The 17,619-nt window shown below is 39.1% G+C and overlaps 1 protein-coding gene across 6 annotated transcripts in view; it reads right to left on the bottom strand.

Annotated features, from left to right (window-relative positions):
• RYR2 (ryanodine receptor 2) overlaps positions 1-17,619 on the bottom strand; it is a 783,951-nt gene that overhangs the window by 242,596 nt on the left and 523,736 nt on the right. The gene's annotated exons all lie outside the window — the stretch shown is intronic.

Here is a 17,619-nt window from a genome sequence, read left to right as displayed (position 1 = left end):
GGATTGTAGAGATCCCTGCCCTGCAGGCTCCTTGCTGAGCAGTGCATGCACTCTCTCATACAGGGAAAGTGAGAAGAAACTAAGTACCAGGGATGTGGTTCATTGGCCTTGCTCTTCCTTCTGGCTAAAGAGCTTGATACGTACTAACACCAGACACAGTCTGAGCTATAGATTTCCTCAAACATAGCTGAAGAAAAAAAAAGAATTGGAGGAAAAAATTTTAAAGTTTTCCATCTACTGATAGTTGCTTTTGATCTTTGAAGAAAATTTTGGCTTTTTTTTTCTGGAATAAACTGGATCTAAGCATGGGGGAAAAATACATGTTCAATGTATGAAGCATGTATTTATGCATGAGATATACTTATAATGCATAAATTATATATATAATCTTTTATTTAGATGTAATAGCAATGAGCAATAGAGCAAAAACCAATAAAATATTTTTTTAAATTATGCTTTATGTTCTAGGATACATGTGCACAATGTGCAGGTTACATATGTATACATGTGCCATGTTGGTGTGCTGCACCCATTAACTCCTCATTTACATTAGGTATATCTCCTAATGCTATCCCTCCCCCCTCCCCCACCCCACAACCGGCCCCAGTGTGTGATGTTCCCCTTCCTGTGTCCAAGTATTCTCATTGTTCAATTCCCACCTATGAGTGAGAACATGCAGTGTTTGGTTTTCTGTTCTTGCGATAGTTTGCTGAGAATGATGGTTTCTAGCTGCATCCATGTCCCTACAAAGGACACGAACTCATCCTTTTCTGTGGCTGCATAGTATTCCATGGTGTATATGTGCCACATTTTCTTAATTCAGTCTGTCACTGATGGACATCTGGGTTGGTTCCAAGTCTTTGCTATTGTGAATAGTGCTGCAATAAACATACGTGTGCATGTGTCTTTATAGCAGCATGATTTATAATCCTTTGGGTATATACTCAGTAATGGGATGGCTGGGTCAAACGGTATTTCTAGTTCTAGATCCTTGAGGAATTGCCACATTGTCTTCCACAATGATTTAACTAGTTTACAGTCCCACCAACAGTGTAAAAGTGTTCCTATTTCTCCACATCCTCTCCAGCACCTGTTGTTTTCTGACTTTTTAATGATCGGCCACTCTAACTGGTGTGAGATGGTACCTCATTGTGGTTTTGATTTGCATTTCTCTGATGGCCAGTGATGATGAGAATTTTTTCATGTGTCTGTTGGCTGTACGAATGTCTTCTTTTGAGAAGTGTCTATTCATATCCTTTGCCCACTTTTTGATGGGGTTTTTTCTTGTAAATTTGTTTGAGTTCTTTGTAGGTTCTGGATATTAGCCCTTTATCAGATGAGTAGATTACAAAAAATTTCTCCCATTCTGTAGGTTGCCTGTTCACTGTGATGGTAGTTTCCTTTGCTGTGCAGGAGCTCTTTAGTTTAATTAGATCCCATTTGTCAATTTTGACTTTGTTGCCATTGCTTTTGGTGTTTTAGACGTGAAGTCCTTGCCCATGCCTATGTCCTGAATGGTATTGCCTAGGTTTTCTCGGGTTTTTATGGTTTTAGGTCTAACATTTAAGTCTCTAATCCATCTTGAATTAATTTTTGTATAAAGTGTAAGGAAGGGATTCAGTTTTAGCTTTCTACTTATGGCTAGCCAGTTTTCTCAGTACCATTTATTAAACAGGGAATCCTTTCTCCGTTTCTTGTTTTTGTCAGGTTTGTCAAAGATCAGACAGTTGTAGATGTGTGGTGTTATTTCATAAGCTCTTCTCATGTGTGTCAGAGTTAGCAAATCTTTCCTCTATTGAACAAAAAGGGGAAACTATACTAACTTTGTTAATTGTTTTTTTGAGCTCTTTGGAATTGATTGGCAACACAATGAGTTAGAAAGGAGATGAGATTTTTTTTTTTTCCCACAAAAGGATGAGATGATATTCATCAGGGGTGGGTGTTTACTTTTTAATTTAATTTAATTTAATTTTGAGACAGAGTCTCACTCTGTCACCCAGGATGGAGTACAGTGCAGTGATCTTGGCTCACTGCAACCTCTGTCTCCCAAGTTCAAGTGATTCTCCAGTCACAGCATCCTGAGTAGCTGAGACTACAGGTGTGTGCCACTGTGTCTGGCTAATTTTTGTATTTTTAGTAGAGACGGGGTTTTACCATGTTGGCCAGGCTTGTCTCGAACTCCTGACCTCAGGTGATTTGCCTGCTTTGGTCTTCCAAAGTGCTGGGATTACAGGTGTGGGCCATTGTGCCTGGCCTTCACTTCTTTCTGTAATGTTTTACATGAATGTTCAAGTAGGCAGCACACTAAAAATGTCAGTGTTAGAATGCAGACAAATTAGATCCTCTAATTTGTAGAGCATAAAAGCAATGGATCCTAAGAATAAGCCAACAATTTTGACAAGAATTGTAGTTAGCTCTGTCATTATGATTTACACACTTTTCTCTTATTAAAATTAGTGGCAGTGCAAGCAATATATAACCCCCAAAATAGCATAAGATGATAAAAATTACATCCAATAATTCATAATGATTTCACCAGTTTGTATGCATCAACATATAGTCAAATGAATAGCTGTATAACAGTGCCACCAACCAGGAAAAAAGAACATATCCAGCTGTGTTCGAGGAAGGGTAAATGATGAGTTTCTAGTTAAAACTAAAAAAAATTGCAGCTGTATCTGCAGCTGTGACAGCTCTTAAAGCTACATTCAAGGAAAGTTGTTTTAAATGAGTGTCCCCAAAGAAATCAAAGAAAAAGCACGGTGTAAATACAATAGTTCTCAGATAGCTTGAACTGCATTAGCAGAAATTAGCAAATCTAGCACTCATTTAACATAAACTAGGAGATACCAAGATAGAAACATCTCCTCAAATGGTAAACATCTATTTCTTTCTGATCACTTTATTTGTAGAAGGAGTTCCTAGCCTACATGGAAAGTTACTGGACAGCCGTAAATATCTGTATAGTTGACCTCTGGGTATTTGTTTCACTAATACCTAAACTTTTCTGCATATCTGAAATACTTTCATTTAAAGTACTCAGTCTAGTACTATGCACAAATATTTATGTCCTAAACTGTTCCCCATAGCTATGTTTATAATTCTAGAATACTGTTTTGATAATAAATACACTTTTTTTCATGAGATGAACATTATTCAGCCTTTGAAATTTTGGTTTTGAAAGGCCCATTAATGCATAGGAAAATACCCCAAGTAATTATTATGTAAAGAACGAAAGATAACTTATGGTTTATTTTTAGATAGGAAAACACCAGTAGAGTTTTTATTTAAAAGCTTCCGAATAGTGGAATTTTGGGTACTTTTGTTCTCTATGGCTCCCAATTTAACAAATTTTCTTTTATATATATATATATATACACACATATATATTTTATTATGAAAACAAGTAATAGCTTTCATTTAAAAAATTTTGTTTAATAAAATGGGACAAACCCACATCTTTCTCATAAAGAAATTTGTAAGAGTGATGTGGACATAAAATGGCCCAAACAACGTATTGTTTGAGTCCTAACACTCAATGTTGGTAGGTGGTGAATTCACTAACAGAAATCCTCCTAATCAACTTAAACTAGTACAAGATTTATGTGGAGCAAGTTGGTAATATGTGTTAAGAAGCTTTCAACCATTTATTTACTTATTTGATAATTACTTACTAAGCAACTACCATGTGTCAAAAAGTAGGAATAAAAGATGACTAACACAGATCCAGGGTAAAACGTGCTCATGGTCTAATGACATAGAAAGAAAAGAAGAAGTTATACTGGCTAGGCACGGTGACATCTGTAATCCCAGCACTTTGGGAGGCTGAGGAAGGTGGATCACTTGAAGTCAGAAGTTCGAGACCAGCCTGGCTAACATGGTGAAACCCTTCTCCACTAAAAATATAAAAATTAGCCCGGCGGAGTGGTGGGTGTTTGTAGTTCCAGTTACTTGGGAGGCTGAGGCAGGAGAATCGCTTGAACCTGGGAGGTGGAGGTTGCAGTAAGCCTATATTGTGTCACCGCATACCAGCCTGGGTGACAGAGCAAGACTCCATCTCAAAAAAAAAAAAAAAAAAAAAGTTGTTATACTGAAATAGCACCATCCATCTAAGCAGACAGGGTTCTAAGAGCAAAGGAAGCATGGAGAGATGGGAGTCAGGAAGGTTTTGTAGGTGAGTTAACATCTAAGAAGATGACAGACAGATATTACCATGAAGTGACTAAAAACACAGAGTTCTAAGGCCAATAAACCAGGATTCATGTCTTAGCCCCACCACTTGTTAGCTATTCGACCTTTGGCAAGTTACTTAAATTCTCTAAGCTTTACTCCTATCTTCTGTAACACCTGCCCCTTAGGGTTATAGTTTTAAAATTAGATCTTATGTGTATAATGCTTAGCATGGATGCCCAGTGAACTAAATTTTAAATGGAAAAAAAAAGGTAAAAAGAAAAAATAATTCTTGAGAAGAGAATGATTAACTATGGTAAATACACAGGATTAAATATGTGCAGCCATTAAAAATCATCTTTAGGGCTCAACAAAATAAACTGTAGAGAGAGATAAAATTAATATGGCAAAATAAAAATCATTGATGATCCCAGGTAAAGAATATACAGGTGTTAATGAAGTATTTTTTTGCACTTTTCTGCAAGACAGATAGTTCTCAAAACAAAAAGTTGATTTTAAAAAAACCAAAAAAGTTCATTTAAAATGTTTTTATGCCTTTGGACAAAATGTATGATATTAAGTTAAAAGGGGGGGTGACAGAAAACTATTTTTACAATATTATCTCAGTTCTTTAAGTGGGAGAGATGCATTAAATGTCAATTTTTTCTCTGTGTAGTGGGAATCTTTGTAATTTTTAATCACTTTCATTATATTCCTGTGTATTTTCCAAATATTCAAAAGCAAGATATTTCTTTTAAAAGAAATAATTAAATACATGCCATTTTTTCATTAGTTTATAGCAATGATACCAGTAGATGGTATTTATATGTATTGCTTTATTGTTTTGGTCTCCTTTAAAGGAATATATTTATGCAAGTACATCCACAAGTAGGAATTAGCATATTTTTTTTCTCATTTTAAGTAAAGCAGAACTTAACAGTAAAAATCAAATCATATTCTTACTTCTGAGATTATGGTTTTAATAATCTATTATAACAAAACAACCAATATTTCTAGAAACTACATTTACTTTTAAAATATGGCTTACATACAGCAGAAACAACCACGTGGCAATGGGATCAAAGAAGACAGAGTGGAGAAAAACTACAGGTACTGTTCAGCTGCCACACAGAGAAAGGGCCAGGCCTCCATCACCTCCCTTTGTTCAGTATATGGCCAAGTATCCTGCATAATGAAGAGGCCGCCAATAAATGAAATTCCCAGCACACACGGCTTCATACTAGTAGTTAATGTTTCCTGATGTATCATCTTGGCGAACCCTTACAACCATTCAATGAGATAGGAATTGTTATTACCATTTTCCAGGCGAGGAAACCAAAATCTGAGTGTAAATGAGTTGCCCTCACAGCTGCTAAGTGACCAGAAAATAAATCCAAGTCTGGTGGATCCCAAGGCCCATGCTTTAATCCAGGGCTCGGCAAACTCTATAAATGACTAGAGAGAAGACATTTTAGGTTTCATGGATCATGTGGTCTCTGTTGCAACTACTCAACTGTGAGCTATAGTGCAAAAGCAGCCATAGACAGTATGGAAACAAACAAGTGTGGTGGTGTTCCAATAAAACTTTACTTAAAAAAGCAGGGCCAAGGCAGTGGTTCATGCCTGTATCTGTATCTGAGAGGCTGAGGCAGAAGGTTCACTTGAGCCTAGGAATTTGAGACCAGCCTGAGTAACAAGGCAAGACCCTGATTCTACAAAAAAATATTAACAAATTAGGTTGACTCTGGGCACATTGCTTAGGAGTTAGCTTTGTTCTTCAAAGAGCTATTTTAAAAAAATTAAAAATTAGCTACACATGATGGCATGTGCCTGTGGTCTCAACTACTTGGGAAGCTGAGATGGGAGGATCACCTGAGCCTAGGAGTTGAAGACTGCAATGAGCTATGATTACTCCACACTACTCCAGACTAGGTGACAGAGAGAGACCCTGTCTCAAAACAAACAAATGAACAAACAAACAAACAAAAAAACAGGTAGTGAGCTGGATTTGGCCTTCAGGCCTTAGTTTGCCAACCCCTTCTCTAAGTTACTGTTCTACATTGTCTTCAGAGAGTATCAGGTGTCTCCATTCAGCAAATATTTAATGAACACCTACTATGTGCCAGGAACTGTTCTACACACTGGGAATATAGCTGTGAACAAAATCAAAAATAGCACCTGACTTTCTGGAGTATGTACAACTTTGAGTACAAAAGACAGACAATAGGTAAATAAAAAGCTAGTTACCATTGTATACCACTATATACATCATACAGTGTCAGAAAATGATAAATGCTATTAAGACTAAATGTTTGGCATAAATTGAACAAAACAGGTTGATAAATGACATCGCTCTTAATCATCACTCCATAGCAAAACATAACTGGGGTTCAATTCTTCATTAGCATGAAGTAGGCAGAACACACACAAGTATTTCAACACAACAAAACAGATTTCCAAAAAATCATGCCTCTCCCCCAGCACATGTAAAATATGGGTCCCACCTTCCTGTCCTTTATGTTCTTGATCTTCTCTCCAGTTACCTTAATTGACACCCTGCAAATAACAGAGCCTGATGATATACAAGGGAAATTTTCATTCTGGCAGTGGATCTTAAATTAGTGCACATGAGCCCAATCAGTTACTTGGGCCTGAGCCAGACCCACCCTAACTATTTGCAAATCTGTTAAAACAGTAGCTACAACTTATGGCTAAGCTGCTTCCTCCAACAAAAGACAGATGGCTTCAGCAAATTTTAACTTTCTGTGCTGATGAGCCTCCCTGCTCCAAAGCAGAGGGGAGGGTGATGAGCATGCAAATCCAGCCAAGGAGCTGGCAGTCCCAAAGATGTAGGAGCAAAATACAGGCTTGAAATCTCTGTCTGGGGCTACAATAAAAGGAAGATAAAGCAGATCACAAGTGTACCAGCTTTTCCTAAGAATAAATTATTTCAAATTTTAACATTTCTGAAACACAGTTCGGAATCCATGTATTAAATATAAAACCCAAACCAAATGGCCAAAAAGCAGATAAAAATGACCAATATTATGCTAACATGTAAATTCACATTTTTTTGATCAGAAGAAAAGGTAACAGCTAGCTGCTTGTGGCCTACTATGTGCCATATAATACATAAGCACTTTTGCCTATATTATTTAATATTAATTCCATTTTTTCAGATGAGGAAACAACTAAGATGTTAAATCATTTGTCTACGTTTCTATAGGTAGTTAAATGGATGCTAGAATTTGAATCAAGAATGCTGAGAAAGACGATCTACAAAATAGGAGAAAGTATTTGCAAACTATGTGTCTGACAAAGGTCTAATATCTAGAATCTATAAGGAACTTAAATAACCAAACAAGTAAAAAAACAACATGAACAGATACTTTTCAAAAGAAGACAGATAAGCAGCTAACAAACATGAAAAAATGTTCCCATCGCTAACCATCAGAGAAATGCAAATCAAAACCACAAAGAGCTACCATCTCACACAGTCAGAATAGCTATTATTAAAAAATCAAAAAAGAACAGATGCCAATGAGGCTGTGGAGAAAAGAGAATGCTTATACACTGTTTGTGGGAATGTAAATAAGTTGAACCACTGTGGAAAGCAGTTTGGAGATTTCTCAAAGAACTTAAAACAGAACTACCATTGAACCCAGCAATCCCATTACTGAGTATATATATAAATATCCAAAAGAAAATAGATCATTCTACCAAAAACAGAAACATGCACTCATATGTTTCATCCCAGCACAATTCAGAATAGCAAAAACATGGAATCAACCTCGGTGCTCATCAACAGTGAATTGGACTAAGAAAATGTGGCACATATACATCATGAAATACTATGCAGCTATAAAAAATGAAATCATCTCCTCTGAAGCTACACAGATGCAGCCAGAGGCCATATCGTAGCACCTAGGAACAGAAAGCCAGACGCTGTGTATTCTCACTTACAAGTGAGAGCTAAACACTGGGTACTCATTGACATAAAGATGGCAAAAATAGAAACTGGGGACTACTGTGGTGGTGGACAAGGGCTGCAAAACTATTGGGTGCTATATTCAGTATTTGGGAGAAAAGATCAATTGTACCACAAATCTCAGCATAAAGCTATATACCAAGGCAACAAACCTGAACATATATCTTCTGAATCTAAAATAAAAGTTGATTTTTTTTTTTTTAAGAATGCTAGCCAGGCACAGTGGCTCACTCCTGCAATCCCAACAGTTTGGGAGGCCGAGGTGGGCAGATCATCTGAGGTTAGGAGTTCGAGACCAGCCTGGCCAGCGTGGTGAAACTCCGCCTCTACTAAAAATACAAAAAAAATTAGCTGGGCGTAGTGGTGGGCACCTGTAATCCCAGCTACTTGGGAAGCTGAAGCAGGAGAATCGTTTGAACCCAGGAGGTGGAGGTTGCAGTGAGCTGAGATCATGCCACCACACTCCAGCCTGGGCAACAAGAGCAAGACTCTGTCTCAAAAAATAAAATAAAATAAAATAAAATAAGATAAAATAAAATAAAATAAAATAAAAGTAAAGAATTCTGAGATGGCAGGTAAAACAAAAACAAACAGAAAATCACTTGCCTTCAATTTCTGGAATGTTAGAACTGAACTAGACAAGAAGGGATCATCTCTAATTTGTGCTTTTATTTTAAGGAAATGAAAACAGGCTATTTGCCCACGGCCACACGAGAATCATTTCAGAATTGGGTTGTAGTTGGATTCCTCTACTACAGAGGTTGGCCTCACAGTCCTGATTTATTCCTTCCTCTGACAAGCATTAATTTTTAATTAAGGAGATTCCCAATAATAAGTTACTCTCACAGGTCTGTATCATGATAGCAGGTTGCACAGAGGATGCTGGTGACAAGAACTTCAGCTGTTATGGTGGAGCCAGGCAGGTGGGTTTGGGGATGGTGCAGACCTAATAACCTGAATTCACTCCATGTTGAAAGCCAGTCTCCTGGATCAGCCACAGATTTCCATCAAATAATCGAACTGCTGCAATATTTCAACTGAGGGTACAAAGCATACTGTAGGAATAAACTGGCAGTTCTATATCCTGGCTTCCTTCCTTTTTTTCTAAAACAGCAGCATGATGAAATCAATAATGGAAAGTTATCCCTGCCTCTGTTTTTCATTTTCTTTTCTGTCTACACTATACAGCTATTTTAATTCACTATACAGCTATTTTAATTACAAAAGTATTCTGGTTTTCTTCCATGGAAAGGAATTCCACGAGTTCTGAGAGGACCAGGAATTCAATCTTATTCACTGTCCTTTCAGGTGGTAAATACAGACTCAAAAGCATTGTTTCTGGATTTGATTATAACCATCACAGGCCTCTGAGATGATTTTTGCTTGCAGAAGAGCTGAGAAGCTTGAAATGGACAACACAAGATATGTATCCATAGCAGACATTGTAGAATGCAGGTAATCTCCAGGTATAAATAATCATTCTTTTACCATAAACTATATGTCAAGATTTTAGGTGACTCATTTATTTTTAATTAAGGATATCATTAGCTCTTCAAACTATTGATAATATGAGGCACTTCCCAAAAAGAATAAATTGAGACTAGTACTAGCTTAGTAGAGGATATAAGAGTAGAAGGGGTGCTGTATTGGTCAGTTCAGACTGCCATAAGAAATGATCAGACTGGCCGGGCGCGGTGGCTCAAGCCTGTAATCCCAGCACTTTGGGAGGCCGAGGCGGGCGGATCACTAGGTCAGGAGATCGAGACCATCCTGGCTAACACAGTGAAATCCCGTATCCACTAAAAAAATAGAAAAAACTAGCCAGGCGTGGTGGCGGGCGCCTGTAGTCCCAGCTACTCGGGAGGCTGAGGCGGGAGAATGGCATAAACCCGGGAGGTAGAGTTTGCAGTGAGCTGAGATCCGGCCACTGCACTCCAGCCGGGGTGACAGAGCGAGACTCCATCTCAAAAAAAAAAAAAAAAAGAAATGATCAGACTGAGTGACTTAAACCACAGAAATGTGTGATCTCACAGTCTGGAGGCTGGAAGGCCAAGATCAAGGTGTCAGCAGGCTTGGTTTCTCCTGAGGTCCCTCCCCATGGCGTGTAGATGGCAGCCTTCTGTCTGTATCCTCACATGGCCTTTTCTCTGAGCACAGTCAACCCTGGTGTCTCTTTCTCTTCTTATGAGGACACCAGTCATACTGGATTAAGGCCCCACACTATTACCTCATTTAACCTGAATTACCTCTTTAAAGACCCCATCTCTAAATACAGCCACATTGAGGGTTACAGCTATGCAACTCAGTCCATAACAGGTGGAATGGAGACACGGTTTGTATTCAGAATGCTGTATCTGCTAGCAGACACGTCCTCCAAAGCCATGTGTGTGGAGCTCCAAGGAACCCGGAAATAACCCCTCATTAGAAGAATTTGAATTCTACTTTATGTGGAAATTCATTTCATTATCCCTTAAGGCATTTCTTCTTTTTTTTTTTTTTTAAGCATTGTTGGGGCCTGGCGCAGTGGCTCATGCCTGTAATCCCAACACTTTCGGAGGCTGAGGCAGGCAGATCATCTGAGGTCAGGAGTTCGAGACCAGCCTGGCCAACATGGTAAAACCCCATCTCTACTAAAAATACAAAAAATTAGCCAGGCGTCGTGGTGTGTGCCTGTAATCCCAGCTACTCGGGAGGTTGAAGCAGGAGAATCCCTTGAACCTGGGTGGAGGTTCCAGTGAGCTGTGATCACGCCATTGTACTGAAACCTGGGCAATGAGAGCAAAACTCCATCTCAAAAAAAGTAAAACAGTTCTTGGGATTTCACATGGCTCTGAAGGAGCCAAGAAGAAGCAGAGTGAGACATGTAGTCATCCTCACAGTAGTAAGAATTAGCCCATAGCACCTAAGTTCTTTCAGCAGATGAGCATACATTTCACATCAGAGAAGACTCTTGTGTATGGTTTTCCCTATGCTGCCACTATGCTGGGTAAATAGGATATCACCTGTGTTTTTCCACTGATGTTCCTTTGGCTTTATTGTTTTTTTTCCAAACTTTATTGTTGCTGGTTTTGTTTTGCTTTTCTTACACTGAAGTTTGAATTATGTACATATTGGGTATGATATATTCTGTAAGGGAATCCGGTTAACAACCAAACTGAAGAACAAGTGAAGAAGGGAATACATTTAGGTGAGAGTATGACATGTTAATTAATTACTGATTTCATTTTAGGGAGATTTAGTATATATATTTTTTTAAGACAGGGTTTCATTCTGTCTCATAGGCCACTGCGCCCAACTGATTTAGTATAATTTTAATACAAATTAGGTTTAATACAGGAGCTCAATAATGCACTTTTTCCTATTTAAATTAATAATAGTTTTTTGACCCATGGAAATTTGTCCTATCAGTGTGCTTTAAGAAGTAAATTTTCCCCCTGTGCAGTGGCTCATGCCTGTAATCCCAGCACTTTGGAAGACCGAGGTAGGTGGCTCACCAGAGGTCGAGACCAGCCTGACCAAAATGGTGAAACCCTGTCTCTACTAAAAATACAAAATTAGCTGGGTGTGGTGGCTCACGCCTGTAATCCCAGCTACTTGGAAGGCTGAGGCAGGAGAATTGCTTGAACCCAGGAGGCAGAGGTTGCCATGAGCCAAGATCATGCCACTGCACTCCAGCCTGGATAACAAGAGCGAAACTCCCTCTCAAAAAAAAAAAAAAAAAAAAAAAGCAAATTATCCTCACACGGCAAGGAAGAGACCACAAGGCAAAGAAAAAGTACAATTTATTATTAGCTAGGATTTGGGACCCAAGTTCTGATTTTTTAAATTGGTGAGCTGGGCTAGATCATAAATGAACCAGAAGACTTGCTTCTGTTTCTCCAGAGACTTAGAATAAAAGCCACTGGTTGACCTTCTTAGTTTTTTCCTCTAGGCTGACATCTGATTCTCAGCCCTTGAGATGTTACTATTCTAATGGTATAAAAGAACAGGGACAGATAAACCCAACTCAAGAGGTCATCAAGGAACAACCCATTTCTCCATGTGGCCAGGAGCATCTTAAGTCATTCGCTGCAGGACTCCTCCATTCCCAGAGGTCACAGATTTATCCCAAAGATGCAGGCAGGAAGTGACACTGAGGGAGAGTACATGCCCCCACTCCCACCACCTTATCAAAACTGCAGAATGGATGAGAGACTTTAACAAGTCTCCAAAGTTACCTCCACAAGAGGCATTGCAAAATAAGTCTCCAAAACAATACATCCAACATGGGCATTGGATCAATTCTGGTTCAGAAATCTTTTGAAAGAAATTCTGTTGTGTAGGCTTATGTTAGAAGATGGAAGGGAGACTTCTCTTTGGAAATAGGCTTCCAGAGAAGGCGGTAATGGGAGGCACCAAAGGACTATGTAGGATATGAGACAATCAAACACTAGGGAGTTGGGGAAGAGAAAGAAATACAGAGAAGCCATTCATCCAAAGCTGTTCATTTGGCTTGGGGAGTTCCCCTACACACACAAGGCACCCAGCTCATAAAAGAGAGGATACTACTATAACCTGTACCTGAGCCTTTTTTTTTTTTCTGTGGTAAAATGAAAAAAATTGTCTCATTTCATCCACTTGTGCTTGAGATCACACCCCCTTTTACCTTATCAGGAACTTGAGTAATTATCTCCTCTCATACTCAGGACTTTATCATCAAATTCTCCTCTTCTTACTAGATCAGTCCCAAAAGCTCCACAGACATGCTCCTGTTTCTTCTTCAGGAATTTCAGAACAGGTATGGTGGCTCATGCCTGTAATCCCAGTACTTTGGGAGGCCACAGCAGGCAGACCACCTTGGGTCAGGAGCTCAAGACCAGCCACCAGCCTGGCTAACATGGTGAAATCCCGTCTCTACTAAATATACAAAAATTAGCCAGGCATGGTGGCATGTTCCTGTAATCCAAGTTACTTGGGAGGTTGAGGCAGGAGAATCGCTTGAACCCGGGAGGTGGAAGTTGCAGTGAGCTGAGATCGCGCCACTGCACTCCAGCCTGGGTGACAGAGTAAGACTCCATCTCCAAAAAAAAAAAAAAAAAAAAGAAGAAGAAGAATTTCAAACTGCACAGAAGTGGATCGTGGATTACTGATAACCTTTTGTCCACGACATACTCTCATTATCACCTGTTTTTATTTACTTAGTTGGTTCTTTTAAAAACTCTGTAAGTATCTTCCAACCTATTGCTCAACAGGGCTGAGTTCCTTCTGGAGGCTCTGCAGTGAACCCACTTCCTGACTTTCCTCTCATTTCTAGAGGTCTCTGGCTTTCCCTGACTCCCAGATCAATCGATCCATCGATCTCTCTCTCTCTCAAACACACACACACACACAACACACACACTCCTACTTCCTTCTTATAAAGATCCTTGTGATGACATTGGTTCCCCAGATAATCCAGGTTAATTTCCTCATTTCAAGATCACTATGTTAATCATATCAACCAAATCTCTTTTGCTATGTAAGGTAACATAGTCATAGATTTCCAAGAGTAGGTCATCAATCAACATCTTTGGAGGACATTATTTGGCCTACCATAGTTATCTTTTGGGACTTCTTTCCCTTAGATATCCATGTTGTCATTTGTTACTATAGTTTCCAGTTTATTCCGTGTGCTTTCAGCTGTATCCTGGCTTTGACAATTGTGAGTAGTGCTCCTACAACCATTCTTGTACATATCTCCTGCTGTTGAGACACATTAGCGTAGCTAAAAAACTGGAGTAGAATTTCTGGGTCATGGGTATGAGAATATTCCATTTTCAGAGATACTGTCACGCTGTTTTCCAAAGTGGAGAGACCAATTTGCACTCCTAAGAGCAATGCAAAAGAGGTCCTATGGGTGCACTGCTTTGCAATATTGAGTATTGTCAGGTCTTTACAAAAGTTTGCCAACAGAATGGATGTAAAACAGCATTTAATTATGAATTTGCACTTCCCTGATCAATAATAATGAACATCTCTTCAAACATTTGTCCCTCTCAGTTGCTACTTCTATGAAATACCCGTTCATACCTTTTCATCATTTGTTTGATTTCAGAAATTATATTTTCTTAGCACTAACTTTTTTTTCAGTTGTACACATTGTGAATAGCTTCTCCCCATTAATAGATGACTGTTTTTCTGCTTGCTTTATGGCTTTTTAAAAAATGAGTGTTCTTAAATTTGTCTATATTCTCCACCAGTGGTTTCAAAGTTTTGCTTTTGACATTTAAGACCATTTGGAGTTTGTTTTCATATATGGTGTGAGGAAGTGACTATCTCATATTTTCCATACAGATCCCCATTTGTCACAGGCCTCTTTTCTCCAACATATTGACATGCTACCTCATCATGTTCTATGGTTCCATACACGTGCTGGTGTGTTTCTGGCATCTCTACTTTACGCCATTTGTCAATTTGTCTGTCCCTACAACAATACCACTCTATTTTAACGACTATAGCTTTACAATAAATCCTGCTATCTGGTAGGATATGCATCCCCTCACTGCTTTTAGACAGAAGACATTTTAGTCCTTTACACTTCCATATACATTTTAGAATCATCATATCAACTTCCATAAAAACACTTGATTTTTATTAGAAAAGTATGATTGACAGATTGAAGCTATAGATCACTTTTGGAAGAATTAATATCTTCAGGCTTTTGTCTTCTTCATAAACATAACATACCTCTCATTTATTTAGTAATAAGTCTCTTAATAAAGTCAACCATCTCTCAATAAGTTTTAATAATTTTCTCAGTAAAGGTATTATATAACTTCTGTTAGAGAGATACCTAGCTACTGCTAGTCTCTGATGCTACTGTAAACGGTATCTTTAATTTACTTTTCTTAATTGCTGCTAGAATAGAAATTCTACCTTGTGAAACACTCCAATTGTTCCTAGTAATATGTGCAGATTCTTTAGAGTTTTCTTTGTAAATACTTACATTGCCTTCAAATAATGATAAATTTGTTCCTTTTACTCCAGTTCTTATCACCTCCAATTTCTTTTTCTTGTCATATTACAAGTTTGAAAAACAATTTAGAAAAATCTTTTAGCACGGGAATAAGTTGTGGTTGCTAAAGTACCGAAAGGTTTTATAAGTTCTCTGTAATTAAATTTCTCATATAACTAGCCTGTCTCTGTGTCTGTGCCATGCTTGATATGGCATGTTTTCCCATCTTCATAATTCCTTCTTATTGTTACAGAGACGGTCAGCTCAGACATATACATTGGCAAGTAAAGTAATGAAAATAAGTATGTGGTAAGATGGATGGAAATTTATATATGTACACTGGGGGTGGGGGAAAAGAAGAGAGATCTCAGACCTCTACTACCCCTGTTCCTGTCTCCCAGCTAATGTGAGGAGGATCACCTCCACTAGGCTCTTGAGGAATGTGTATGTAAAGGGATGCTCCATATAAAAATCATGGCTTTAATACAAAAAGCCTTGGTCCCAAAACATAATGTGGAATAATCTCTGGTTTTGGTAAAATGCCATAGACCACAGATGTGTCAGGAGAGCTCCTCCTAGGTTCTGGGTATGGAGGAGTATTATAGCTTGATTAGCTACTATACCTCTGCGGGTAAAAGTTGAAACGTCAACTAAGTTATTAGGCAGCATGGCTTATAATAAAAATGGCTTCTGATTAGGTAACTGCATATGAACTTGGATAATTACATGTACATCTAAAAACACTCCCGTGGGAAGAGGAATCCTTGGGGCTGCCCTGCTGGCAAGGCATGATTCCTGTTCCCTCTCTAAACCGACTGGTGTCATGGGTGGTCTTTGATAGTCTGGTGAGTTTGAAGGTTCAGATGAACCTAAGAAAGCCCCTTGATCAATATATCGGTTTTCTATTGCTATGGAACAAACTACCACAAACTTAACCATTTAAAGCAATACTCATTTCTTATCTCATAGTTCTGTAGGTCAGAGGTCCAGCACGGTAGGGCTGGGTTCTCTGCTCAGGGTTTCATGAGGATAAAAATCAAGATGGTAATATGGGCTACATTCTCATCTGAGGGTTGGAGTCATCTTCCAAGCTCCCTGATTGTTGATGGAATTTGGTTCCTTGGGCTGTAGAACTGAGTTTTCTTGGTTTTTGTTTGTTTGCTTGCCAGTTACGAACTTGGGGCTGTTCTCAGTTCTCAGAAGCAGCCTGCAGGTTCCCACCATGTTGCTCTCTCCATACCACAGCAGTTTGCTTCTTCAAGTCTAGCAGGACATTTTATCTCATTTTTTGTATCTCTCTGACTTCAGGAAGGGCCCAATCCCTAAGGGCTCATCTGGTTAGGTCAGGTCTACCTATATAATCTTTATTTGACTAACTCAAAGTAAACTGATTTAGTGACCTAATCATGAGTGATACCCCATCATATTCACAAGTTCTGCTGGCGCTTGAGAGGGGAGGGTTATATAAGACAGTGTGTACACCACGGAGAAAGATTCCTAGAAGCAATCTTAGGATTCCGTCCATAAGAGTGAACACTGCAACCTCTTTCCCTGCGCTTCCCCAATCCTGATTTTGAATGGTTATCAGTCCAGTGGTGAGAAGAGACAAGCATTCATGGAAAAACTTAAGCTCACCAAAAACTGTTTCCACACATGCCCTGCACTACTCCTTTGCTGACATTACAGTCAGAGGGGTCTTTTAAAAGTGATGATTCGAGGAATCCTTTTGCCTTCCCCAAAGATACTCTGAAGAGATTTCTAAAAAGCCAAAGACAAGGGAGAATCTTAACAGAGGATCTGCCACATAGACAATGCAGGCTTTAAACCCTGAAATTCTAGTGGAATTTCACTCTAGCTCAACAATGCTCTTGATCTTGACCATGTAAGTGTGGTTTTGAGGAGGAGTTGTGGGAATGAGAGTCTGGCTACTTCTACCAGAGACCAGTGTTTCTGTCTCTGTGTAACTGGTTTGTATCCAGTTAACAGATGAGTTTCCTGAGGGATGCTGCAGTCCTTATTTGAGGAAGGGGTCTGAAGCCCCTTAGAAAAGCCCTAAAAGCATCTTTTCTTTTTTTTTTTTTTAGACAAAGTCTCACTCTGTTGCTAGGCTGGAGTGTGGCGGTGCGATCTCAGCTCACTGCAACCTCTGCCTCCTGGGTTCAGGCGATTCTTCTGCCTCAGTATCCCAAGTAGCTGGGACTACAAGTGCCCGCCACCACACGCGGCTAATTTTCTGTATTTTTAGTAGAGACAGGGTTTCACCATGTTAGCCAGGATGGTCTCGATCTCCTGATCTCGTGATCCGCCATCTAGTTCTGGAAGAGGATAGGGTTGTTCCTAGCAGCACCTTTATGGAACAACCCCATCCTCTTCCAGAACTAGGATGGCCATAGCTCCACCTGGATTTAACTGGATGGCCGTATCAGTCTTTCAAAGATGTTTCTGATTTTCTTCTTGATGCTATATAGAAACAACTTATACTGGTCAG

Source organism: Chlorocebus sabaeus, chromosome 25 (assembly GCF_047675955.1).
Source record: "Chlorocebus sabaeus isolate Y175 chromosome 25, mChlSab1.0.hap1, whole genome shotgun sequence".
In the NCBI taxonomy this organism is placed as follows: Eukaryota; Metazoa; Chordata; class Mammalia; order Primates; family Cercopithecidae; genus Chlorocebus; species Chlorocebus sabaeus.
This window is presented reverse-complemented; position numbering and strand designations above follow the sequence as displayed.